The sequence below is a fragment of the Myiozetetes cayanensis genome, unplaced genomic scaffold (genome assembly GCF_022539395.1).
Source record: "Myiozetetes cayanensis isolate MyiCay16 unplaced genomic scaffold, myiCay2020 scf5-8, whole genome shotgun sequence".
Lineage (NCBI taxonomy): Eukaryota > Metazoa > Chordata > Aves > Passeriformes > Tyrannidae > Myiozetetes > Myiozetetes cayanensis.
The window spans coordinates 83,934,714-83,947,949 of record NW_026087742.1 but is presented as its reverse complement, the minus strand read 5'-3'; positions in this window follow the sequence as shown (position 1 = coordinate 83,947,949).

The window sequence follows — 13,236 nt, the reverse complement described above, 5'->3', positions numbered from 1 at the left end:
AACAATGCCTGGGAGAAAAGCCAGAGATTTATGCAACCGTTGCATTTGAAACTGTACAACAATTAGGGTTAACAGTTTTGCATCTTTTGGAACTCATCCACTTTACAATAGTGACATTGTGGAGATCAAGGACAGGAGAGGGTAATTTTTATCCACCCTACCATTATTGGACAGAAGTAAGATTTTAGGAGCTGCAGCACTGGCTGTGTGCCTTACAGATAATCAGATTTTTATTGTCAGTACTCTACCCTTATATTTAGAGGTGGAATTGCACTGCATCAAGGTTTTTTTTTTTAAATGCACTAAATAAATATACATTGCAAAAGACCTGTTAATTTCTAGGATACTTAGAGATATCTCATCATGATGAAACCAGGATATTTCCTCTATAATTACCAAGACATTCCTTAGCTTCAAGAAGGTAAGAGGTATGGTGACTAGAACCCTGTTTAAGTGGTTAATTAAATGTCTTTTTTGGACAAGAGGTCTTCTGCCTCTCCATGCAAAAAGAGCAGCTGAAGTGCTCACCTTGTATATTTTTATTAGAAAATAAGTTTCCTGGAATTCAAGTATGGCCACTTTTGCCATACATGTTTGTACAATTTAAGGGATGCTGGACTAGCCTAAGCCCTGGCTTAGAGACTGTATCACGTAATACACCTGACTCTGTTAAGAGCAAAGACTCAATGACCTGGAGTACAGCCAGTGGGGTGAATAAATGTCACCTGAGAGCAGCCTGGAAGACACACACTCTGGGGGCCTGAGTGTTCATTCACACACTAGGAGAGGCTTGAGGGCCAGTGAGCTTCTCTGAGCAGAGGCCGAAGGGAGACACCTTCCAGAATTTCAGGGAAGCCAGAATGCTGGGAGTTGGGATGGAGTGACTCAGGTGCTCCAGTCTATGAGAACAAAGCTACTGAAAACAGTGGAGCAGGAAGGAATAACAATAATAATAATGGCCAGTCTTCGCGAGCGAAGATCCAGGGAAGGTCTTTCCACCTTCCAGCCTGCGCATTGGATTTTTTAGGTGAGACACAGTGTGCGCGGAACTGAGCCCACCCTTTAATCCTAAGGTTCATCTGCCGGGGCCAAGCGAGCTTGGACGGTGGCAGTGAGGTCCTTAGGACGTAGGTGGGTTGCCTTTAAGGGCTAACGAGCCCCACCTGCCCGGGAGTGGCCCTGACCGGGAATCGAACCCGGGTCTCGGCGGTGATAGCGCGGCGCCTTTACCACTAGACCACCAGGGGCTCAGGAAGGAATAACATAAACCAAGAAATGGCAATGAACTAGAGGCCTTAGAACCAGAAAAGTTCTAAGCAGAAAAGCCTAAATTTGCTGGTTGTAAAAGGATATGAATAAAATACTTTAGTGCAATTACAGACCAAAAGGAAACTGTGGTTATATTTACTGTACTACCCACTTGCATAGGTGAACAAGAAAAAGCTGGCCAGATACAAGGGTTCTTCTTCATTAAATGTTTCCTGATCAGCTTCCAGAGTGTTACATTATTACCTTCTACATCTTAAACAAATCTACCTTCTACCAGTTCATCATGTAGACCTTAGACCTTAATTTCATAATTATTACATCATCCAGTCTAGTTTTTCAGTACAGCATGAGCTGTAAACTTTATGCTTTGGGGATCAAATATGGATGGCATAAAATATGTACCCAGCCTAGATGTGAAGTCATTGAGAGGCAAAGGTGTATCGGGGCCAAGTGTATCCTTCCCCCAGTTGCTAGCAGGTTGATTGCTTGGGCCCCACCCAGGCTAATCTGTGGTGCAGCAGTTCAGTCTTGAATCAGAACTGTAAGCCTTGTTGGTAGGACCCTTCTCTCTAGAGATGCTTTTAAGATGAGAGTCTTGCCCTTGGTCTCTGCCTAAGCTGCACAGCAGCTCCACCATGCCTAGTATACACCAGTGATCCAGACCTTGACTTGCTGTCATGACTTCTGGGCTTGACCTCAGACCTGATTCACCATTTTGGACTTGTCCAGTAATCTGGACTGTTGAATGAACCTAGTTACACTCACCCTACTATGGGAATGCACCCTTTGTCAGTGAGGTCACTGCCTCTACCTGTCCTGCTGGCACAAATCTCTCCCTTTGCTGGGCAATGGTTGGAGCAGATCTGTCATTACTTCTCTTGGGAATATACTCCAGCAGGTCACCACCACTGCTAAACAAAATCAAAGAAATACATCCCTTTCTAACTAGTAACTATGTATTCTTGATGCTTTTCCCACTGAACTGAAGAACATCAATGCCCCCTTGCTATGAGGAAGAGATTACATGTTTTGATCAAATCATCCTTTGATTGCCTGTTGAGATGTAAAGCAAGTTCTTGAAGTTGTTCACCTCTCATACATATTCTTTTATCTTTCAAATAATTTACAAGCTCTTTTCTACATCACTAGCTTTTCAACATACTTTTAAAACATTATAAGCAGAGCTGCACTTCCCGATTCAGTGTGCTGTATAGAGTACATCACACAGAAATGCTGTTCTTGTCACATTGCCTATTTCTGTAAGTCCTCTTTGCTCTGCCATACCAAGATTGCACATTCAGGTGCTTTTCCACTAAGATGCCTAATCCTACTCACATCAAACTGCTTTTGACAATACACTTCCCCTGCCTTTTCTTTCTCAGCTCCCATCCCTTCTCTTCAAGTGGTAATTCACCTTTTTCGTTCTTAGGGCAAATTTGACAAAACCCAGATTATGAGACAGTGTAGGTTTCTCTGCACGATGAGAGCAGGGCACTTCTCCTGTCCCTTTGTGTGGTAAGTGGTTAGAATAGCAGTGTTGCCTTAAGACAGTGAAGAACTGATGAGGCTGGTTGAGAAAAACAAGCCTTGTTATAAATCTGGTTTGTTAAGGAGATAAGGATGCCCATAAAGACCCTCCGATGAAGGTCAGAGAGCCCCTACTGTTGCCTCAGTATATGGAGGAGGACCAAAGTGTTTATTCAACCTCTTTTGTTAACTATAAATTCTGACTGAAAGTAACTGAGACCTGCATTAATATATTAATTTCTGCACCCCTCAGCATGCAGATGAAGGAGAACATGGGACATGTAAAACATGTATGCTTGCACTGCATGACCAAAGTCACGAAACCCTACCCATATGATTGTTCCATCCCACTGAGACAGACCAAAATTTGTAGTACAAAAAGGGGGCTTCAGGGCAGAAAGGGCTGGAGGGGAAAAACATCTCTGCCTGCTCAAGGTCAGTCTACAGACTGTATGTCTCCTCTTCTCCTGAAGAGAAGCCTTTTATGCAAGCTTTGCATCTCCAACCGCATTGGAGCACACCTGGGAATATTAATTTATACATATATAGTGCTATTAGACTTCTCTTACTAATCTTCCTATTGCAACACATATTAAGGCTCTGTAGTTAGTGTATTTATCACCAGCAATCCTGAACCTGCTTTCCTGGTGCTTCAATAAACCACATTACTCATGAATGTGGAATGTGCCAAGTCTTTATAGAATGTGAGCAGACCTACAGTACTGCACTGGTAAACTGCACTGTTTGTACATCTGTGCTCATGCAAGTTCTCCTTTTGAACTCTACCAGACATATAATGCTAAATTAGTTATTATCAACAATCAAACCCAGGCACGCCCTGCCCCTCTGATCTCTGAAGACCAGCTGAAATACAAGGGAATTTAAATTGTACTAAATTCCCATACCCTTAACACAACAGTGTGTCATCTACCAGGTTCATTATCCACGTGTTGGGAGTAGCGCAGAGCCCCACTGGATCATGTCTATTCAGTGACACACACAATGACGTCTATATTATTGTATGTTCATGATCTTGGTATCAGTTACAACCCAACTATTTCGTCTGATATGTACTTGTCTAATGCTGTACAAAACTAATTTGCAGTCAAAACAAAGTCTAATGTCTTAAGAAAATTATGTCTGTTAAATACATACAGTTACTCTTATCAAATTTGTCATCTCAGCAAAGATGAAGAACCAATTCTGCTTAATAAGGAAGCTTTCCAAATCTCCTCTCATCAACCTCTTCTCTTTTAACTCTTTTGTAGCATAATGCTATACCAGTTTTTCCCCTAATATTTTGCCTAGGATCAGTGTCAATCCAAGAAACCTTGCTATCCAAAAAGGGTAGATGAGTTGTCCTAAGGCCAGACCAACATTAATGCCCCATCTTTCTTTCCAAAGTATTCCCAGATGTATTTGTATAACCAGTGCAGAGATCATCTCAAATAACTCTGTGAGAAGTTATTCAGACCTGATGAATCTGAAGTGTCCATGAAAAGATGATTGTGAAGACAGCCTAATTCCACATCCTTAGACTCCTGAAAGAGAAGAGCAGGGATTTTAATGATAACACAAAGTCAGAGGAGCACTGGAAAGGGCAACTAGCACAATGGGACACACACTGCTATTGGATGGGACTGCTCGCACAGGCTCTACATGGTTGATGGACTGGAATTTAAGTCTTCAGCCCCAAAATGTTGACCTTTAGGAAGCCTGAAAGACAATTACTTCACATAATCATTATGCACCTCTGTCTGCACCAGTAACAGGCTGACACCATGGGGCTTGCATACAAAGTCTTCAAAAGCTAGAAAATATGCTCCCTTTCCCACATACATTTTGAACTTATTATACAAAGATAAATGGTTTGTGTAGTATGGGAAAGAGATCTCAGGGTAGATCTCAGGTAGTAAGAGTTTCTTCTTTGTGCCAGAGAAGGTGGAAATGGTGCTGCTGCACTAGCTCCTCATCCATGGCATAGCAGGAAAGTACTTTACCTACTGGATAGATAGCCCCTACAGGGCTAACAGAATTAACCACACCTGTTGCCCAATAGGACTTTGATTTTCAGTCTCAATCATAACGAAAAATAGACTTAAATTTTTCTTCATAATATCAGAAGCTCAGACTATTTCTCCCACCTTCTGGATCTTTCCAGAATCCCTTTCACTTTATCAAAACACCCACACATGTATGCTTCAGACTGGTTTATTCCTTAATATTTCTTTCAGCCCCTTTAAGCTACATTTCTGGATCAATGCCAGTACTAGCTGTCTCTAAGAAATTAATTTAAGTCATATCACATCCTGTCCTCCTGCTTTTATTTCTCTATCGTGCTTTTGAGAAATATATATTTGTTTGTGACTGTCTTGGGAGCTCAGTGCTCTCCAATTTTAAAACTAGCTACTGTTCATCTTTCCCTGGTCTTTTAAACTGCAACTGTTCCTGCAACAGCCTTAAAGAGTTAATTAAAAAAGAACAGCCATTTATAATTGCAACATTCACATTGAACATTATTCTAATGTTTGTTAGCCTCGGCCTAAAATCATGTTTTATGTAGTCAAAGTATTCTTAATTACTGCCAAAATTATCTTGAGTCCCTGAACAGGTAAAGGGCTGGATCCACTTTTGGCATGAAAGGCAAAAACTCAAGGTCTTGCCTTATAGTGCTCTGGTTGTCTGGCTGTGTAAGATGAGTCTAGTAGTGGCAAACATTTGCCCCAAAACCATTCTGGAGCTGACTGGCCAACTTTTTTTCCCAGAAGAAGCCTCAGAGAGGGAAGGTACCTAGTTCTCTGACTTGAGGAAGCTATTGTGCTGTATCCTCACCTTTAATGAAGGGGCAGAGCAGAGAGCAGCACATGGCCTGTGGTAACCTCAGCCGAGCCGCTGCTCTGGGCACCTCTCCTGTACAGTTCATGCTCCTTCACTCGATAGTTGTTACTGTTCTGCAGCACATTTTCAGCTGCATCAGAGATTACTCCTGCTTCATCACCGTAGAGATTGAGCCAAGAAATGTAATTATTGATTTATATGTAGGATACCACTGTGAGCAAGAAAACAAATGATTCAATGCCTCTGTCAGCAATAGTCTTACTAAAATTGTTGGATGAGTTCATTTTTTACCTCCAGACCTCTCAGAGATAACCAGCTCCTTTTCTAGTACAAAAAAAAAAAAGGATATAATTATTCTAGTTGAAAAAAAAAATCAACTTCTGTTTGTACTTGAAATTTGAGATGGAAAAAGGGGTGGGAGGGAGAATTATACAAACAGAAAGCATTTCGCCCTGTTTACCTAATGTCTCAGAGCCAAGTAGATCTCATTTCCCAGGAACTGTGTTTTGGGGCGGGAAGACTATTTGTGAGGAATGGGGAAAGGACTTTTGCCTGTGTTAATAGTAATTATCCTAAAACTTTATTTTTCCAAAGGAGGAAGAGGCTATTAGAGACATATGGTAACTCTACCTACCAGTAAGAAGCTGCAAGGGCCATAACTGGCTGCCCTTCTAGACACCATTGTTCTCCCACACTGTGCTCTCAGGGACTCACCTGCCTGTGCTGTTTTTAGCTTCTGCTATAGATAGAACTATCCACTCAACAGCACAACCGCTCTTCCCCAGCAGCATTCACTCATTTACTAAAAGCAAACCTCCTGCAAATCCTGCTCCTCAATAGGCAAGCAAATGCTCCAGAAGAAAATTCATCTTCAACATCTATGGACAGCAGAGTCCTTGAGCAGCAAGAGGATGGTTAACTGCCATCTAACCCTGCCTGCCTTAAGCCTCTAGTCTCCTTCCTGCTACCTGCGCTCTGGGCTTCAGGGAAGGGCCTGAAGAGAACATGGACAAATGGAAATTCCCATTTGACACTTCCTTTCCTTAAAACTTTTCCCCTTAGGCACATAGGTTAATACTATAAGAAATCATATATATTTGATTCTGTCTCAGTGTTTGATGGATTGTTTTTTAAGCCCATTACCATACAGGTCTTCTGTAAAGTTTTCTTTAAGGCAGAAACTGCATAACATGAATTATTGCATACAGTTAAATTCTCAGTATAGGAATCTGTATCAAAAAAATAAGCCCCTCTAACTTTAACTTAGTGTCCCTTGGGTTGAGACATCATTCAAAGTTAAAAGAAAGTGAAAACAACTGTATGAAACATTGTATATCTGATTAATTTTTTTTTAGCACAGACTAGACCAGAAACATCTTGCACATAGTGAGCACTTACATGCAGTACCAAAAGGTACCAGTTAAGAGTGACAGCCTACCCATCGTCTCCTTGAAACAGCAAAAGCCCCAGAGGCAGCAGGCACTGTAAAGCCCTGAAGCTCTTTCAGTAGAGGAACAAGTAAGTCCTTTGTTCTCCTCCAGATCTTTTTCCTCTCATAGATATGGGTAAGGGTTTATCCCACCTGAACTTCGATGATGTTTGCAATACTATAATTTCATCAGTGACAACTTACAGTGGAGCAATCCTGGAGTAAATGTACCAAATGGCTCCTGTGTGAATCTTCTGTGATCACCCAGTCTCAGATCTGCCAGGTGAACCACATCAAAAAGACTTGAAAACATGTCCTTTGAACTGTGGGATCACCCCTCCCCCATCTCTGAAATCTAAAAGCACCTCACAGTCAAGTTTTTTTCTAACCAAGTGCCGGGGGACCAGAGAAGAGCATATGGGAACTCACTTTTCCATGACCTCTGAAGCATGGTTATGGGACTACCTTTTGTAGAGACAGGCTCCCTGTTTCCACCAGAGTTTCTTGCCCCTCTCCATACTTCCTCCCCTCTTGATGACTCCCTTTCTCACTGGTTTGCCCATAAGTTCATTCTGATGGTCCTTCCATAGGAATCATGGTCACTCTTGCCTCCCTGCCACAAGGACCAGCATGACCAAAACTCAGCAGCTGGGGAGGAGGTAAACAGGCAGCTTTTCTCCCTGCTGCCTACTGACGTGACTTTCTCATAGGTATACAACATTCAATATCCCCACATAGAAGTACAGGCCAAAAATAATTCTGTCATGGGGATATTACTTCATACTCATAGTAGTGTTCCCCATTTTTGTAGTCATGTAGCACAAGGTTAAAATACACCAAGATTTGTACAACAATCAAAAATGTTTCAAACACCTTTCCCCTCCTTTACCATAAAGGAGAGGAGGAAACCTACACAGTGGTGTAATCAGTCTATACAGGTACAGTAAACCATGCAGTGCAGATACAGCTGCTAGCCTAAGGAAGCTATTCTGAAATAGCTTTAAATTCAGTTTGTCAGGGTTTGGGGTTGGCTGTTGCCTTTGAATGAGTTTTAAGTGAATTATCTCTCTGAAAGGAGCATAAAGTGTTTCTCTGAGATGTGCATTCGAGAACTTATTTTTTACATATTTCACAAGAACTATCTGTGTATTTGAATTTTCAAATATCTTGACCTTGAGAGAGCCACAGTTTATGAAAATTCAAATCTGTGCTAGGCAAGAAAGGGAAGGGAACCCTGGGAACCAAGGGCTGCAACCCTGAGCACTGGAAGAATTTCGGTGACTATTTTAAACAATAGATTTCCTTCACCAAGTATATAGAAAATAATTTAAGGCATTAGAAGAAGGTGTTAAATATAGCACTGATGCTCTCTTCTTTAATAACCCTCTTTCCCTCTGAAATGATGGCCTACCACCCAATAATTTAGCAAGGTGTTGCTCTTCAGTGGAAGTTTAGGATTTATCAACACATCCTCCCATTTCCCTTGTGAGAGAGCTCCACATGGTGGGAGGAACACGCACAGTGAGCAACAATAAAGGATACTGAAGAGAGAAAGCATTACACAAAATTTACCCTGCTATTTCACTAATCAGTTTTTTATGGTAGGAGCGTCAGACAAAAACTCTAATCTCTCTTTTTTTTCAAAGCGTATGGGCTTATTATAACATTGCTTTACCATAGTCTTCCCAAACATTTTAAATGCAGCAGAGAAATGGAAAGAATAATCCCAGTTCAACCAGCTGTTTAAATACATACCCAGCTAAGATGATGGTAAGTTTAGAGGTCTCAGAATCATAGGCATAGAGCAGCATACAGAAACAACTAAATTTGAAGCTAGTAAACGTTTTCATCTTGCTGAAGCAATGATTTACTTAGAAAGTGCATGCACTAGAATTTTCTATGCTTTCATTTCATACCTATATAGTTTCCCAATCCGTTTTAGACTTCAAAATCTAAACTGCATGCTTACCTCTATTATTGTAAGAAAAGGTAATAAAGCAAGCACTGCCTATTAGTTACCTAAAATGAAGGTTATGAAAATCAGAATGCCATGACCTTTAAAATGAAGTTGCTCACTACCATAAAATTTTATTTGTATGCCATGATTGGGTGACATTCTGTTGTGCAAATTTCATACCTGCCAAAAACTTTAATTAAAAAAAATAAATTCTTCCACCCTGTTAGTGACAGGGTGGTAAGCCTATTCTGTGTAATATTTTTTTTTTTCTCTTGAGGCCAAAATCTGCAACCCCTGGGTGGTATGCAATTTTTAATGTCAGAATACCCCCTCCCACTGCTGACCTACACATTTTCATTCTGGTTTTGAGTCTTGCTTCTTTGCAGTTGCCAATCTAATCATCTTTTTCCTGCTTACAATATTTTCCTTCCTTTACCATTGACAAGCCAGGCATCATCTTTTTCACTGCCCTTTAATGTTTATTCTCCATTGAAAGTGGTAACCCTCTCCCTCCTTCCACTCTGACATTGCAGCTTGGGCCCATCTCCTTGTCCCTTCATAGCATGCTTAGGTGTGGAAAAACAGAAACTGAGGCAGCATCTTACAAATAAGATGAAACTTCAATTACAGAAAAAGTTTGTATGAGGAAGGTTTGCCTCTTGGGCTGCTTAAACCAGAAATTCAATATAATATTGTGCTTTCTCCCAAAACTCTTAAAGGATAAGAGCTTTAAAAGTATCCACAAATCAGCTGACTTTCCCAGCTATTCAATTTAGCCTAGTACTACAGACTAGCAGCGATCTACACAGGGATGAAGACCTCATCCTTCCCACCCTGGGCAATGGAGTGGTAGAGTTTCTACCAACACAGTGGCCTTTCTCACTCCTTCTTTCTATGTGCATCATGTCAGTGGGATGAGGAATGAAGCTGCCTTCATAGACTCCCTCTGTTGGGGGTTAGTAAGGTAGGACATGGCAGAGGTCCTTCAGGGGTCCAAGTATGTTCCTTTCTGGTGCAGCAACTGCCACTGAGAGCAGCTGTTATCTGTTGAATGGGACTCTAGGTAGGCAGTAAAAATTAGCTGCATCTGACTAGTAAATTTCTGTATTCTTATGTTTTGCACCAGGAGAATGCCAGTCCATGATGATACCAGTAAGAAAGTCACTCGGACTCTGTAAAGCATCATATAAAATCTAACACTATAATAAAGAGAGAATAGTATAGATGATTTTATGTCCCTTTAGATGCTGGAAACCCCAAGTCATGCAGCATCAAATGGGACAGTGATCCACACACAGCATATTGTGCAGTCTCTGTCCATGGGAAAGGTTCCACCATTTTGATCATTCAAGTTATTATGGGATTTCTTTACAAGCAAATAACTCTATTCATCATTTCTACTGTCAAACAGAAAGGATGCTCACATGAGAACTTGCTGCCCTGCTAGATAAGGACAAGGACAAACAGATGCTATAGTCACCAGAACCGAGTGGGAGCTGTTGCTGTGAGCTGGCTGAGGTCCAGCAGCCAAGGGCCAACCTGTACATGCAGCAAAGCACAGACCTGGTCCTGTTCAGGTTCACTGTTACATGGATCACTAACTCCTTGCTCTACAATGGTCTACTGCTTAGTACCAGTACACCTTGGCCACCTCCACCTGAAGGGTTCAAGGAAATCAGGGACCAAAGGTGGCTCTGGGTGTAGGATATGTGAAGGAAAAAGAAGCTGCCTTTGCATGCTTCCTGCAGGCTTCAGAGGTCAGCTAGAAGCAGCAACGAGAAACATAGGGGCAAGCCCTGTGTGTAGCCTGGGAGCCAGTGGGCAAGCTGTTGGGGACAGAGAACCTGGGGAACAGGCTCCATGGTACTCAGCTCCAGGCTCTGGAAGACCTGTGCTAACTGCCAGGGAGCAGCAGCAATAGCAGCAGCAGAGCTACTCTGTAAGGGAAGGCAAGCTGAGGGTGACCACAGTGCAGGCAGTGCCTTCACCAACAGGCCACGGTCCCTGAGCTGGGCATGCAGGGCAGGGTGGTGACAAGCAAACGCAAGGTGACAAGTGAGGTCTGAGGTGAGCCTTGGAGATACAAACAACAGTTCAGGCATGTCAGGGAGCTGCCTGGAAACACATGCTGCTAAGACACAAATTATACCCAGGCTGATCTGTAGGGGAGCTCCTGCATCAATGGGCAGAGAGTGTGGGTGGGGGTCTCAGTCAGTAGAGGCCAGTCAGGGCAAGTCATACCTACAGAGACCCTCATGGCCCTGACACAACGCAGTCCAGCCGCCCCACACTGTATTTTGTTGGTGAAGAAACTTACAGTCCCATCCATCTGGACCCCTAAGTTACCTGACATCTTTCAGCTTCTCCAAGAAGCAGAGGACTTCTGCCTCATAGTCTCCTTCCTGACTCCCATACTTCTTGTTCAGGTTCAGTGATTCATACCTTTATGATACAATATTGCTGTATCAGCATATACTTTCACTAGAGGGTCATATTAAAATTGCATGGGAAGGCTGAATTTGGGCATTTCTTATCTGAACCACCATTTTAAACATAATTTCTGTTTGACTCACACGGGCCATCTGAACCGTCCAGACTGCCAAACTAACTGACTATAAAAATACACATGCTACAGTTAAGTTGCTGATTCAGTTTGCAAGTATTTCTTATACTGGAAAAAAAAATAGTTTCACAGCAAGGAGTTTGTTCATTTAATTCTAGCATATAGATAGGGGTTCAAAGATAATGATTACTGCTAAATAAAAGTTCAATAAACTATCTTCATCTCCCATTTTTCCTACATTTCAGTGTAGGAGACCTACTGCAATAATATTTAAGTGTCTGAATAGAGAGGAAATAGAAAGCAGAAAGTTTCACCTCTTCAAAAATGTTGGTCATTGGAACACTGGTAAACAACCAGTAAATACTTAAAAGAGTAGAATGCGAGAAGAGTGTGAAGTCTGAAAAAGAATCCAGCAACAAAAATCCATTAAAAAACAGCAGAGAGGGAGCTTTGGAAAAGGAGGGGACTCTGTCAACACTTGAATAACAAGCGAAGACCAGCAGCCAAAATGACAGCTTTCCCAGCTGATAGGTTTTGTATGAATGATGCAGAATGTAGTCCCTGCCATGTGATGACAGGAGATAAACCTAAGGCTCCCTCTGATGGAGGGAGCACCTCTGAGCACCACACCAAAGGACAGTGGGAGCTTATCAATAACAGTGCACTGCAATATCTACACCTAAGCCACTGCTAGGCAAGTCTGACACGCTGGACAACTGCCTAGAAGAGACAGAGAAGGTGGGTGGATAATACCTGTAATTTCTTCAGAATGAACATCTGTTCCCACAGATTCCCTAGCTTTTTCCCTGGGAGCCATACAGGTACTAGCATGACTTGGCCCTACAGAGACATTTCCTGTGACAGAGGAGAAACCCCTGTCATATATGCGCACAGTGACATTTGGGCATTCAAATGTTGTCATGCTATTTTGGAACACAGAGAAGTGCCACTTCCTCCTCGGCAGTGTGGGAGAAGATGCACCGAGCCAACAGTCCTCAGATTGCTTTTCTACATCCCCCTCACCATAAGTATGTTCTGGATTCTGGGTGCTCTTCCCACATAAGAGTTGCTTTTGGTCTGGATGGGTGCAGGATGAGTGCTGCCTGCAGTGTAACAGGGGAGATGGCAAGCAGGGGGAAAAGGGGACAAAGCAGCTCCTGACAGCCAGGCTGAGAAAGGACTCAGGAGAAGGCTATAACTGCTGCAAGCCACAGAGCCAAAACAGTATCCCTGAGCAGGGACACCAGGACCAGAGACAATAGAAGATTTTTCCCTGCAGCTCTCAAAAATCTATGGATTGCCTCAGCCATGCTTTTTTGTGCTGCCTGTCTCCTCACACAGAGGGAATCTTTTAAGCACTCTGCTTCCAGGCCATTTTCTTGTTTTATTCCCTCCCCTGATCATCTGTCAGCAGCTCTCAAGGGCCAGGCCACCTTCCCTCACCAGGAGACCTATTCCCTAGACCCCTAATCGAGCAACCATTATCAGTTTGACAATAGCTGTGCTAAAATGCCATGTCCTCTCCAAAGATCATAAAGAGTAGCTCACAGCCCAGTGTCCAATTAATTAATTAAGATGTGTGGCTTTACTGAAGAAAATTGTTGTCAGGCAGTGAGAGAGCCAGGCAAGATAAGAAAAGCACACATAAAACAA